This window comes from Schistocerca nitens, chromosome 7 (genome assembly GCF_023898315.1).
Source record: "Schistocerca nitens isolate TAMUIC-IGC-003100 chromosome 7, iqSchNite1.1, whole genome shotgun sequence".
NCBI classification, from domain to species: Eukaryota; Metazoa; Arthropoda; class Insecta; order Orthoptera; family Acrididae; genus Schistocerca; species Schistocerca nitens.
The window spans coordinates 432,123,610-432,138,709 of NC_064620.1; positions in this window are offsets into that span (position 1 = coordinate 432,123,610).

The following is a 15,100-nucleotide window of genomic DNA, read 5'->3' on the forward strand; positions in this document are numbered from 1 at the left end:
CCAGGTGGCTGCAGCCGCCATCCTTACACAGAGTTTGCCAGGAAGAATGGTCAGTATTGAGTGATATGATGAGAACGATCATCTGCATCGAAAAAATCTAGTAAATGTGGACTCTAAAATAGATACCTTCAGAGCTACGAACACTTGTTCGTCTCTGCTACTGTGAAACACATCGCCTCTAGTGAACAAGTGCTCAAAGGTCTTAAGCTATGCTTTTTGGAGCTTGCCTTTTCGGGACACTTTTTCTCTAGTTTTCATCCATGCTACTTCCTCCCAAAATATAGAAAGCCAAGAGCGTCCAATAGAAGAGATTTTTATGGAAGTATATTCCATCTTTGCAACTAAATGAAAGGCAGTTTGTTTTTTGCCATACGCGTTTCAGTTGCATTATTTGTGAAGCATCTTCAGTGGCCTGAGATACACGTTTGCTTATTGCATATAATAAATGCGTTATTTAGTGGTTACAAGCGTATTACTGTCGTCTTCTCTTGTCATTCTCCTGGTTTTATGGTTCTACTGATCTATTGGTAAAAACGAATTTAGGACCGCGTTTTCTCAGAAACGTTAACACTTACGCAGTTGACATTTGCGTCACATACTGAGGTCTATGATCTCTTGGCGGTTTTGCGCATTGAAGTTTCTCAGTGAATGCAATAAAAAGATAAGGCCGTTCATGTCACGTATTTTGATACCGTAAACTCGATCATCAAACCGTATAAGGTTCTTCTAGTTGACCTAGAATCATGGAAATGGTCAAAAACAAAGGCTTCATAGTACAAGTAATCGAGAGAAAAAACAAAAACTGTTAACTGGTAACTATATTAAAAGATGAACATTGTCGCAGCAAATGCCAAATTACTCAAACAATTTAAGCTTAAGACACAACATTTCAACATTCTCGAAAGTCTTGTGACTCCAGAGATTTTTATCTTGGCTTTATCGATATCATGAAAAACTGCCGACATTCTCGGTTCCAAGGATGGATGAACTATCTACGTACAAAATTCATACGGAAACCTCTAAATGCGAATCCTACTCGGACTTGGCTCATCTTTAGCTAGAAACAAATTTGGAGCACAAGTTTCGTGAGGTTAAATATCACGGAAGCTGTGCCTGAGAAGGAGGAGAACGACATGAGAAAACGTAAGATAATAACATGCCTGTAACTGCTTTATAACGCGATTATGATATCGAATAAGCAAACATATATTATGGACTACTCAAGTTGCTTCACAGATAAAATAAGCGAAACGCATAAGGAAAAAAAAAACTGTCTTCAACTAAGCTGCAAAGACGGAATATACCGCCATGAATTTTGAAGCTACAAAGGTACGACGGAAAACGGGAAAAAGGAAAAGAGATTTGTCCCATAGAATCGAAAATCAGGAAGCGTTCATAGCTCTTAAACAAAACTGCGTTTTAGACCATGTGTTCACTAGACTTCTTTGCTTCACAAAATCGTGCCTTCCAAATCCCTGACTGCTGTCCACTATTCTAAGCAAACCCTGTATAACCATCTAACACATCTCATGGTCAATCAGTTATTGTTCTATCGTGCGCTCGACCTACCGGTGGTAAAACTGTCCAAACTGACTCAGTCCTTTGTTCAAATGGTTCAAATGGCCCTGAGCACTGTGGGACTTAGCATCTGAGGTCATCAGTCCCCTAGAACGTAGAACTAGTTAAACCTAAGTATCCTAAGGATATCACACACATCCATGTATGCAGCAGGATTCGAACCTGCGACCGTAGCAGTCACACGGTTCCAGACAGCAGCGTCTAGAACCTCTCAGCCACAACGGCCGGCCAGTATTTTGTAAGCGCCGGTAGTTCTGAAGCCAATATTATCTTTCCCACTCTGAATGAACTGGCTGGAGGCTGAAGATTAACCTACTGTTACGTATCTTCAGAAGCCGGATAATGTTATCGCGACATTGAAACATCGACTGGGAAAACGAGCACACCTTAGTCTGTGTTTTAGAGCTGTAATTACACCACCAGACCCAAATACTGAAGCATCCAGAAGGGTGGAGGAAGTAAACCTTGCAAGTTGATAGGGTATGGTACGTTATCTCAATGATAACAATATCGGGTCAAATTTACAAATTATTAGGCAGTATGAGCCTACTTATTACGTTCGACCCTGTCTGGTCTGCTAGTTGCTTGACTAAATCCCCTCGCCTTTTATTGCTGTAATACCCGTTAATTTATTTTGTTTGTGTTTAATTGGAGGTAAATGTTGTCTGCTCAGGTTTATAGAAAGTGATATGGAATGATTATGGAGATTAGGACTCATTTGATACCTTCATATTAATATCTTATGTTTATCTATCTATGTACTCTATTTGCATGGCATCCTTCAGTAACTTTTACGTAGCGAGAATCCCAGAACATCACACTGCCAGAGGAGCTTGTTGTCCAATGCTGAGTAATATACCATTCTGCACTTAAGAGGGAGCACTCCCTGTGGGCCAAACCAGAACCAGAATGTTCAATGTGGCCGAGTGTATAAGCCGCTGGACACGGCATTGTCTGAATTTTGGCGTACCGCCCGCACTGAGAGCCAAAGCAATCACAGAGCCGTATTTCACGGCCTTGTACCTTCCCAGTGGAACAGATTACTAGCGCGACACCAGTTCGGATGACACAATGAGCATAGCAAGCCGGCGCTGCGAGTCATATATAATTAACGAGATAGACTAGTTGTTCGGTATGAAAGTCATTCCCAAAAGAATGTTGCGTGAGCTGACGAACGCTCTGGGGAATCTTGAGAAACTGCGAGGCCCACGCCTTCACATGGGATAGTCCAGCCAGTTTGTTGTTAACAGTGATACTTGGTCAAGTCACATTAATGCGAACACTGCCTGTGTTCTACGGCAACGTGTAATAACCACTCGCAGACGGGAGGTGGCAGCACTGGCAACCAAGAATTCATCAAGCGTGTCTTTGGGGGCGGTGGGGGAAAAGAGAACGTGAAACAAATTGCAGCCGTTGTCCTAATACGGAAATGTTGCGATTTATCTGATGTCCTAGAGGGCATGATCATTTGCTTTTGGCCCAAGGATGGAAACATTTCCGAAACCCTCCCATTCGGCCTCCCCCATCCACCGCTGAAAATGGCGAGAAATTGAAATTTGGGCTGGAAAATCATAAAAATTGTGGAAAATTCTAATTTATTGAAAGGAGTATCAAACTTCGTCGGTTCACCTTAGGCCCAGAGACCAACTGACCTGGTTTATGACATCACGGCCCGAGGCCGCTGTTTTCCATCCTAAACCCCACACCAACCCATCCTCAACTACCCCACATGCCCTCCACTCCTCCAGTTGTCAGCAAACTTCGGTCTGTGCCGAGCTTTTGGACAGGAAATATTAGTCAAGAAGTGTGCAATGCTCTTAAAACTCTTACTGCTGGACATAGATGTTCAACATCTGACATAAATCCCACCTGCAACTTTTATATCCCACTCACTGCAGTGACAAACCTTAAGGTGGTAGAACTACGTTCTCCTACAACAATGAAAACTCAGATTCCTTGTGAAGCGTACACAATATGTTTTTCTGGAGGTGTATGGCTCCCACTGTTCACATCCAATTACAGTTCAGAAATGATGCTATGCTCACATCAGTTCTATAAATGATTGTCAGGAGCGGGAAATGCCTCTTACAGGGAAACAGGAAAACGCACAATAGCAGTGTCTGACATGTGACACCCATGCTGCACTACTCCATAAGCAAGACATCAATCAAGGACATGTATAGCGTTCGCAATACCTCACAAACACATGTCACTAACTAATTATAAAAATTAATTACCTTCATCGCACAATGACATTCGTTTTCCCCAGTCAGCAAGTGCGTCACTCCCCCACTCCCTTCTTCCCAACCCTCCTGTCTGCAGTTCTTCCCTTCCCATCTGGAAATAGCAGGGAAAAGTCTCAGTCTGTGCTGGGCTGCTGGACAGGATGGAAAAACATTTTTTGAATGCAATGTGGTATATTGTTTATTAAACCAATTTCTGTTGCCATTGATAGAGCAGTAGACAGTAGCCTCACTTACAAGGGAACCTCCCCATCGCACCCCCCTCAGATTTATTTATAAGTTGGCACAGTGGATAGGCCTTGATAAACTGAACACAGATCAGTTGAGAAAACTGGAAGAAGTTGTGTGGAACTGTGAAAAAACAAGCAAAATATACAAACTGAGTAGTCCAAGGGCCACATAGGCAACATCATTGACAATGTGAGCTCAGGAGCGCCGTGGTCCCGTGGTAGCGTGAGCAGCTGCAGAACGAGAGGTCCATGGTTAAAGTCTTCCCTGGAGTGAAAATTATACTTTCTTTATTTTTGAATAGTTATTATCTGTCCGTTCGTTCATTGACGTCTCTGTTCACTGTAATAAGTTTAGTGTCTGTGTTTTGCGAGCGCATCGCAAAACCGTGCGATTAGTAGACGAAAGGACGTGCCTCTCCAATGGGAACCGAAAACATTTGATCGCAAGGTCATAGGTCAACCGATTCCTCCACACGAAAACACATCTGATATATTCTATACGACACTGGTGACGGCATGTGCGTCAAATGACAGGAATATGTTGTCGACCCACCTAACGTGTACACTTGGCGAATGGGTAAAAAGATTCTTCTACCTTGCCCGATTTAGGTTTTCTTGTGGATGTGATAATCACTCCCAAAAAAGTGATGAAAACATAAGAGTTTGTCACATAAACTGAAAATAAAAAATTAAACTTTTCACTCAATGGAAGATTAGAACCAAGGACCTTTCGTTCCGCAGCTGGTCATATTACCACGAGACCACGGCGCTCCTGCGTTCCCATTGTCCTTGATGTTGCCTATCTTTCCATGAACTACTCAGTTTGTATATTTTGCTCATTTTTTCACAGTTCCACACAACTTCTTCCTGTTTTCTCAATTGATCTGTGTTCAGTTTTTCAAGGCCTATCCACTGTGCCATGGGGATGTTCCCTTGTTAGTTTCGTCAATAACAGCTAGATATAGAGTGGATATTTTCGGTGTTAGTCTAGCACTGGAGAGCTGCTCCAGCTGGTCCAGCCAATAGCACTCTTTGGAAGGATGAATAAGGAGAACAGATCAAGTTATCGCTGATGTACAGAGGAGTAAGATCCTGCCATTCTACACGTCAATGGCTGCTGCTGGAAAAAATATAAGGATGAGTAATAATAATATCACAAAATTCACCTACAATCCCACTGCGCGTGTAACATCCTGCCTCTATATATAGGATTCCTGTAGCAACAACATTTGGGAATGCAACACACTTATACTTCTTAACGAGTCCCTGGTCGCATCCTAGCCAACAGAAGTATGGGAAATATAACGTACGATATTTTTTATGAATGTAGTACTCATTATTTTACCTAAACCGGGTATCTCAAGGCGAAAAGAAAAGACCAGTGACCTCCAGTGCAATCCAGAGCCATCTACCAAGAGTATTGTGTACCTGAAGAGCCTGATAGCCAGGAAACCACAGCTCTTGACAGCCTGCTTAAGTTTCTGCTTTGGGCCGCAGTTGCTGCTGACTGTAGCACTATGCAGTGCCATTCGGACAACTGAGGCTCCACCTCTGACATAAACTCCTCAGTTTAAATAATCCGAAACAGGAATCTTCTTTGGTCAATGCTCTTCGAATTTCTCGCGTGAAATATAGGTTCCTCCTTTTGATAAGTTCAATTTTCGAAGACAGAAGATGCAGTACTTCGGGCAGTTGCCCCCATCTAACATCAACACTCCAATCACAGCACAAGACCTTCAACTTAACCTCTGGTCCAAACGAAACATGGCCCCTGCTCACGACTGTGTCACCCACTGCCACCTTAGAGAAGGCCTCTTTTCCTTCCTGAGTGTCCTTGCCAATCTCTAAACGTCCTCCTCTGTACCGGCTTCTACCCTGACTTGTGGAAGACTTCTCGCATCCTCTTATTGCGCAAACCCAACAAACCCCCTTCTGTCGCCTCTTCCTATCGTCCTATCAGCCTCACCTCCATCTTCAGTAAGATCTTCGAATCCATCCTCGCCTGTCAGCCCCATCAGCTCCTTAAACAACAACACCTCATTCCCCTTGCCGAGTGTGGCTTCCAACCCTGTTTCTCCGCTGAAGACCAACGCCTTAACCTCGTCCATCTTCTCTCCCTCCAGCTTAACTCCTGTCGCTCCAACATTTTATGTTCGCTTAGGGCATCCTGGTCTCCTCTTTAAACTCCAAATATACGCCCTGCCTATCAATTTTGTCCATCTGGTCGCTTCCTTACTCTTACACTGTCCTTCCTATGTCACCATCCACAATACCAACTCCTGTATCTTTTATCCCACTGCTGGTGTCCCCAAGGGCTCCGTCATCTCCTGTCTCCTCTATCTTCTGTACACCGCCGATATGTTTAAGCCACCACCACCTATCCACCTTCCCCAATATGTTGATGACACCACCTTCCTAGCTCTCTACCCTACACTTCAAAGGTCCCAATGCAGCCTCCAAACCCACCTTGGTGTAACCAGTGGTTCCATCGTCTCAACCCCTCCAAAACCCAGGCAAACATCATAGGCCGCACCACCCGCTCCTTCCGTCTCCATGACTTCTACCTCACCATTTATGGTCGTCCCATCCAGCTCACCCCCACCCTGAGATACCTTGGCCTCACCCTCGAACGTCACCTCACCTGGACCCCTCACCTCCTGACCATCCAGCAGAAAGCCAATTCCCATCTCTGCCTCCTGAAACTTCGGTCTGGCTGGACATGGGTATTGCATCCTTTCACCATCCTCCACACCAACAAATCCCTCAGCCGTCCTTTACTGTGTTACGCTAGCATTGCCTGGATCTTCACACCCACCAGCTTTTACAAGGCCCTCCAAGTCCTCGAATGCCATGCGCTCCGCCTCGCCTTCGATATCTGCCTTCCTTCCCCACACACATCTCCTGTATGTACTCATCCCCTTCCTCCACCTCCTCCTTCTCCTCCAACATCTCCACAACCTTTACACTGTGCGCAGGCTTGATCCCCCCACCCCATGGTTTCCTTCTTCCTCTACACCCCCCACCCATTGCCGCACCTCTATTTCTGTATCCCTCCATTTCTCAACCTCCACACTCTCCATCTCCTTCATCGGAGCAGCTTCCAGCACCTGCCCCTCCTGGATGTTGAAGTTCTCTGTGACATCTACTACCATTCCTTCCAACTGTAACCTGGCCATGTTGCCCCCTCTCCAGGGCACCCCTTTTTCCTCTGCCCTCCTTCTCCCTGAGCGGATTTTTCTCCCTCCCTCCCTCAGTCCCTGCACCCTCTTCTCGACCGCTTCTCTCCCACGTCCTTCCCTCCCTGGCCCTCTTTGGCGCACCCCCCGCCCGTCTCCCCCTCTCCCTCTCCTCCCCTCCCTTCTTTCTTCCCTCCTCCCGCCTCTCCTCTCCATCCTCCTTTCTTCCCTCCTCCCTCGTCTGTATGTCCCTGGCAGATCCTCTCAGCTTGTTCATCACAATGTGTACTATGTCAATGTTGTGTTTGGTGCTGTTCTCCTATGTGTCAAGTGCTGTAATTTTATTTGTGTGCTAGACTTGTACATAGTGTTATTATCAGTGATTGTTTTGTGCTACGCCGTCTGTCGATACTTTTGTGACCCAGTGTGTGGTTTTGTTTTGTGTGGGCTGATTTTTTACGGTTTTTATCTCCATTTTACAGTTCCCCCCTTTTTGTCTTCCATACTGTTCCCACTTTTTTATATCTATGTACACAATATTTTCTCCCTTCTGTTATATTAAGTGTCTTCTTTATTTAATTACTGTCTTTCGGCTGAAGAGCAGTGCGTATGCTGCAGCCAGCTCGCCCCAGATGGGGCAGTGAAACACATTAAAGGAAAAAAAGAGACAGAAATGATCAGACCGTACACGCATTTTCGCAACATTAAACTATTTTTAGTTCCCTCGAAAATCCAGTACAACACTGTGGTATGGGCTATATTTCCTCTAAGTATTTTCTCATCATGTAGATATTTTCTTGTCTGTTACTTCTTGCATTACAGGACTAGAATATTAAAATAATTTTGGCTGATGACCGAGTGATAAGAGAACGCTCTACATCTGTCACTTTCGAACTCTCTCTTCAAGTAAACAAACGTATTGTCACATATGAAGTTTCTCAAAGTAAGAGCACAGAGAAATTGTAAATGTCAGTTTTATAAAACGTATCGCTTTATAATATTAATATTAGTTAATATTGCTGATTTTAATACTATGATCATCTTTCCTTGTGTAGGTGGATGTTCGAAATTCCGTTAAACGATCTCGCACCAACGAAAAAACGCTTGATTACCGCTAAAACTCTCCAATCATATCCGTAGTACTCTCCCCCTCTCTTCCATCCTCCTAACGGCACCTCATTGATGTCAGATTGATAGGCTAATTAATTAATTAACTAGATCATGAGAGTCCCTATGCATGGTGGGTAATATTTTTCCTGCAGTCAGATTACACTCGCCAGGTAACCATTGCAGACTCTTCTTTCAAGTCTCTGGAGGTTTCCCACAGGCTACATAGTCACTTCCTTCGATACCAAATGGGTAGTAACCGTCGTCAAACAGCTGAAGACCTTCAACACTAAAGGCACTCTGTCTCTCGGTTGTCTTGTCATGCTGGTGGAAGTAATTCAGTTAGAATTCAGGTGTACTGCTGACGAAGTAATCCTGCTTAGACCTTTCAGTCTAGGAGGGCAATAGGATGGTTCACTTTCTTCTCCACTTCTACCACCGTTTCGTATGAGCGCAGCTCGTGGTCTAGTGGCGAGCCTTGCTACCTCTGGATCACGGGCTTCCGGGTTCGATTCCAGGCCACGTTGGGGATTTTTTTCTGCCAGGGACTGGGTGTTTGTGTTGTCCTCATTATTTCATCATCATCATCATCATCATCCTCATCATTCGTGGCAGCGGCTGGATTGGATTGGGTAAAAAAATTGGACTGTGTAAAAATTAGGACTTTGTATGGGCGCTGATGACCGCACAGTGAGCGCCCCGAAATCCAAATATCATCACCGTTTCGCATGTGAACAGCTGTAACTAGGTTGCGAACATCCGCCTGCTCGTCAGGGCTGTATCGGTGCCTCCCTACAAACCACCATAAAATGGTTCAAATGGCTCTGAGCAATATGGGACTTAACATCTATGGTCATTAGGCCCCTAGAACTTAGAACTACTTAAACCTAACCAACCTAAGGACAGCACACAACACCCAGTCATCGCGAGGCAGAGAAAATCCCTGCCCCCGCCGGGAATCGAACCCGGGAACCCGGGCGTGGGAAGCGAGAACGCTACCGCACGACCACGAGCTGCGGACTATGAACCACCCCTCCCAGAGTGGAACAGCTGTTAATGATTCGAGACTCGCAGTTTTCCTATCCCCGTCAGAAGGAGTGGGTGTTTAAAGGTTGCTGTGGTAAATACTTTTGATGCTGAACAACATGTTCCCCCTGATCCCTCCTGCAAAACGAAACTTTCTGAGATGCATTTTCGAAATATTCAGCAAAGGCGGATACAGTGAGCAATAGCAAAATATCTGTCTACCGACGGTCACATCCAGTTTGTGGATGAGTCTGTAGACCCAGGTTTCCCTCAGAATAAAGCCCTATCGAAGCGTTCCTACTGGCTCCCGCCAAATTAGTAGGCCTATGGTTCGACAACTCTAATGGTCACACCTTGAGGAAAGACGACGTTCTTTTCGAGGAATACTGTTGACAACTGACATTTGAATCTGACTGCCGCCAACATACATTTCACATAAGGATAAGATAGGAAAAGTTAGTCTTTTTCCTTCGGTGCGACTGGAATACGAAAGGTAATGACTAGTAGTGATACAGGGTACAATCCGCCACGCGCAGCACGATTGCTTGCGAAGCAAGAAGGTAGATGTAAATCTAAATTCACTCTACCTATTCAGTTCTCAGTCCATCCATTTAAAGGTACACAAAACTCACGGAAGAATGTTGTCTCTTATTTATCGAGAAAACAAAAGATGAAACTTCTGCTGCTGATTATCTCTCTTTAGAAACTTTAGTGTTAACCTCTAATTTTCTCACTGGAGTCACTTCACGAGACGTAAGTAAGGGGAAGGTATGGAGCTCACCTCTCAACTCCCCTTCAGTGAGAGTATTGCTTAGCTTTTATATTCTCACAAATCTTCCAGTCCCCGATATATAGCATTTGAATCCACCTGGTTTCGACGAGTAGGAGATGTCCCTCACAGAGTTACATACCTCCCAATAATTCTCTCGAAGTTCCATCACTTTCCGAGAGCACTGTTCAGTTGGTTAGAAGGTTGCCAGGTAGAGAACTATAACAACAAGAAAAACAGCCTATTACTACAGGAGGAAATTCACAACCATGTAGAGCATACGTGGACTGCAAACAGAAATTCAGAAGCATAATACATCGATATCGAATGACGGTCTATAAATATCACTATGTACATGTCCTAAACTCATTTATCGTAGTCCTGTGATTACCAAGCCAGAAATACGATAGCGCAACGGTGACCGAGTCTTCATTGACAGTACAGTGTCTCTCTTTATGTCTCTCTCCATCATCGTTCCTTTTCTTAAATGCGACAGAGTAAAACTACGATCTATAAAAGCTCGCTACGTTACTAGGTAGAGAACTCAATAAGATTTCACCGCATCTCCCCCTTCCTATATATTGGGGAAACAAATACTGTCTGCATGTTAACATCGACCATATGTGAAGATCCATTAAATATCCGTGTATCAATCCACAAGAGCAGCAGCCACTGATCTAAGTCGCTCCCATGGAAGTGTGTAAGGTTCTGTCTCTTGTACTGGAGGAAGACTATATCGACTGTCCGTCACGAGGAGCGGGTTCTTGTTCTGTTGTTTCATAAGCCCTCAAGGCGGTAAAATCGGCAATGCTCAATGGCATGATGATGCAAAAGGCAATGGAAACCACTGCATTAAAGACATACATAAATAGTGGCAACTATTTATTCACAACCGATACAAAAGAGTTACATGTTTGCACCTGTTACTGCCAATCAAAGTAAACACCAGCGTTGTGTAGAACCCGTAGCCAGCGATGTGGAGGGAGTAGTATACCGTAGGCAGAGCCTGTTCTGTTGATGGTGCGAAGGGAGCGGTCTACTGCCAGTCGAATCTCTGGAACAGTTCTGAAGCGAATGCCACGAATTGGTTCCTTCATCTTCGGAATCAAATCATAATCACAAGGACTTAAGTCCGGGGAGTATAGTGGGTGGTACAGTACTTCCCAGTCCCATCGACCGAACAAAGGACCCACAGCTTGCGCTGTATGCGCCCGCTCATTGTCGTGCAAAATGATGGGTGGGTTTCGCAGAAAGTGTCGCCGCTTCTTTCGCAAAGCTGGTCGCAGGTGATGCTCCAAAAATGAACAGTAATACTGTGCATTAACGGTCTGCCGTGGAGAAACATAATGCGTTAGGATAACACCATCGCAGTCGTACACGAGATCACCATAACTTTAGACCGCTCCATTCGCACCATCAACAGAACAGGCTCTGCTAACGGTATACTACGCCTTCCACATCGCTGCCAACGGGTTCTACACAACGCTGGTCACTACTTTGAAGGACAGTAACGGGCGCAAAAATGTAACTCTTTTGTATCGGTTGTGAATAAATAGTTGCCACTATTTAAGTTCCAACCCTCGTATAATGTGTATCCACAGGACATGTGGACTGTAATTGTAAAAGTGTAATGATGATCTTCCCATTGGTAAAAGATACCGGAATAGTCGTCCATTCGGAACTCAAGAGGGCACCGCAAAGGGGGAGGCGACCATGAGAAAAAGATGGAATAACCAAGGAAAGGATAACGTTCTACGAGTCGGGGAATGGAATATCGGAATCTTGAATGTGGTACGGAAGCTAGAAAATCTGAAATGTGAAATGCGAAGAGTCAATCTAGATATAGTAGGCGTCAGTGAAGTGAAACGGAAAGACGAAAAGTATAGCACAATATCAACAACGTTAGAAAATGGTTTAACAAGTAAAAGATTCGTTATGAAGAGGAAGCTAGGGCGGAGAGAGTGTCAATGTGATCAGTTCCGTAATAGGGTTGTTCTTATCAGAATCGACAGCAAAGCTATACATGCCGACGTCGCAACCTGAAGATACAGAGAAACTATATGAGGATATTGGAAGGGTAATAGAGTACATGAAGGGGGATAAAAATCTAATAATCACAGGGGACAGGAATTTAGTTATAGCAGAAGGAGTAGAATAAAAGATGCAGGAGAATACGGGCTTGGTCCACGGAATGAGAGAGGAGAAAGACTAAATGTGTGCTGCGCTAAATTTCAGCTAGTAATAGCGAATACTCCGTTCAAGAATCACAAGAGAAGATTGTATAACTGGAAAAGGCTGGGATATACGGGAAGATTTCAGTTAGATTACATCATGGTCAGAAGAATGGGCACCTCTAAAAACGGCAATAATAGATGCTGGAAAGAAAAAATGGGTGCAAAGAAGTTAACTGTGAACAAACCAGATAACGGATGAAATACGTCAGCTAATCGACGAAAGAAGGCAGTGGAAAAGTGTGCAAGGAAATTCAGAAACACAGAAAAAGTGGCTGAGGAATGAAGTAAATGCCAAGCGCATGGAAGCTAAGACGAAATGGTTGCATGAGAAGGTGAAGAAATCGAAAAATAAATGAATGTCGAAAGGACAGACTCAGCATATAGGAAAGTCAAAAGAAACTTGGGTGAAATTCAAGGTAAGGGTGGTAACATTAAGAGTGCAACGGGAATTCCACTGTTAAATCCAGAGAAAGAAGCGGATAGGAGCAAAGGAGAAAGCGTGTAGATGGAAAGAGTACAATGACAGCCTCTATGAGGTGAAAGACTCGTCTGAGGTGTTAAAAGAAGAAACAGTAGTCGATTTAGAAGAGATAGGGGATCCAGCACTAGAATCAGATTTTAAGAGAGATTTGGAGAGTTTAAGATTAAATAAGGCAGAAGGGACAGATAACATTCCATCAGAATTTTTAAAATCATTAGGGGGAAGTGTTAACAAAACGACTATTCACATCCATATGTAAAATGTATGTCTGGCGACGTACCTGCTGACTTTCGGAAAAATAACAGCCAAGCAATTCCGAAGACTGCAAGAGCTGAAACGCGTGACAACTATCGGTTAATTTATCTATGTTGCTAACAAAAATAAAGTACAAAAGGATGTAAAAGATAATTGGGATGTGATAGATGACGGTAAGTTAGGCTTTAGGAAAGTTAAAGGCCACGGAGAGGCAAATCAGACGTTCTGGTTGATATGGAAGCACGACTAAAGGATAGGAATTGTGGACCTGGAAAAAGCATTGGCCAATTTAAAATTGTACAAGATGTTCGAAATTCGAGAAAAATAGGGGCAAGCTGTAGGAAAAGAAAGGTATTATACAATATGTATAAGAGCCAAGGCGGAATAATAAGAGTGGACGACCAAGAACGAAGTGCTCGGATTAAAACGTACATATGACAGGAAAGTACTCTTTCGCTAGTACTGTTCAATCTGTACATCGAAGGTGAAATTACGGAAATAAAAGAAAGTTTCAGGAGTGGAATTAAAATTGAAGGGGAAAGGATATCAATCACGTGATTCGCTGATTGCTGTCCTGGGTGAAAGTGAAGAAGTGCTACATGATAATGGAATGAATATGGATAGATAGTAAATCGAAGAAAGACGAAAGTAATGAGCAGTAGCAGAAATGAGAACAGCGAAAAACTTACCATCAAGATTGGTGGTCAATAAGTAGATGAAGGTAAGGAATTTTGCTACCTAGGCAACATTACAATCAATGACGGACATAGCAAGGAGAACATCAAAAGCAGATTAGTACTGGCAGAAAGACCATTCCTGGCCTAGAGAGGTCTTCTAGTAAGATTGGCCTTAATTTGAGGAAGTTATTTTTGAAAAGGTACATTTGAAACTCAGCTCTGTCTGATAGTGAAACATGAACTGTGGGAAAACAGGAACAGAAGAGAATCTAAGCATTTGAGATGCGGTGCTACAGAAGAATGTTGCAACTAAGGTGAACTGATAACGTAAGACATGATGGAGTCCTGTGTCGAATCGGAGAGGAAAGGGATATGTGGAAAACTCTGACAAAGAAGAGGACAGGATAATAGGACATATGTTAAGACATGTCTTCCATGGTACTAGAGGGAGCTGTAGAGGGCAGAAACTGTAAAGGAAGACAAAGATTTAAATATGTCAGGCTATTAATCCAGTTTGTAGGTTGCAGGTTCTATTCCGAGATGAGGAGGTTGGCACAGAGGGAATTCGTCGTGGGCCGCAACAAAGCAGCCAGAAGGCGGACGACTAAAAAAGAAAGCAGTTTAATATTGTTTCAGCTGTAACACTTCGAAGCAGTGCATGACTACAGTTGTGTATACAGCCATAAATTTTGATTTTCTACCATGACTTTGAGGTCTGTGTCAGGCGCTTAACCGGAATTAACACATTTCATTTCATTTGCTCTCACAGAAAGCCAGACATCGCTTAGTGTAAACTACGCTAGTCTCACAACACACAGGATGGTTGAAATATAAGACCGAGACGATGTTTGTTATTGACGAAAATGTGGAGCAAACTAAAAGAATTTGTGGCATTATGGAGTTTTCAACACAGCTGTCCGAAGATGATGACCTCTACATTGAATTTCATCTTACACAGTGATAGAACAGCAGATATCTCGGTGTTACGTTTCGAAGAGACGAAGAGCACTGATTCCTCACACTGCAATCATGTGCATAATAACTGTTTTGGTGCTGGCCATCCTTGGAAGATGTTGCCCCCAGTGAGACTCCCTCCATCTAACAGTCTCAAATGCAAAGACTTATTAAAAACTACAAATCACACGTAAGATGGCAACAGTTTTCAATTTTATTAGAAATCATTTTCAGACATTGTCTCATCCAGTGGTAGGGAGCGGAGTCAGCGGTGGAACATTAGTGAGTGTCTGAGGACAGTTACCAGTGGTATTATTCGACACTTACCAGTGCTCTGCCGCCATCTCTGTTTCATCATCAGACAGCTGGT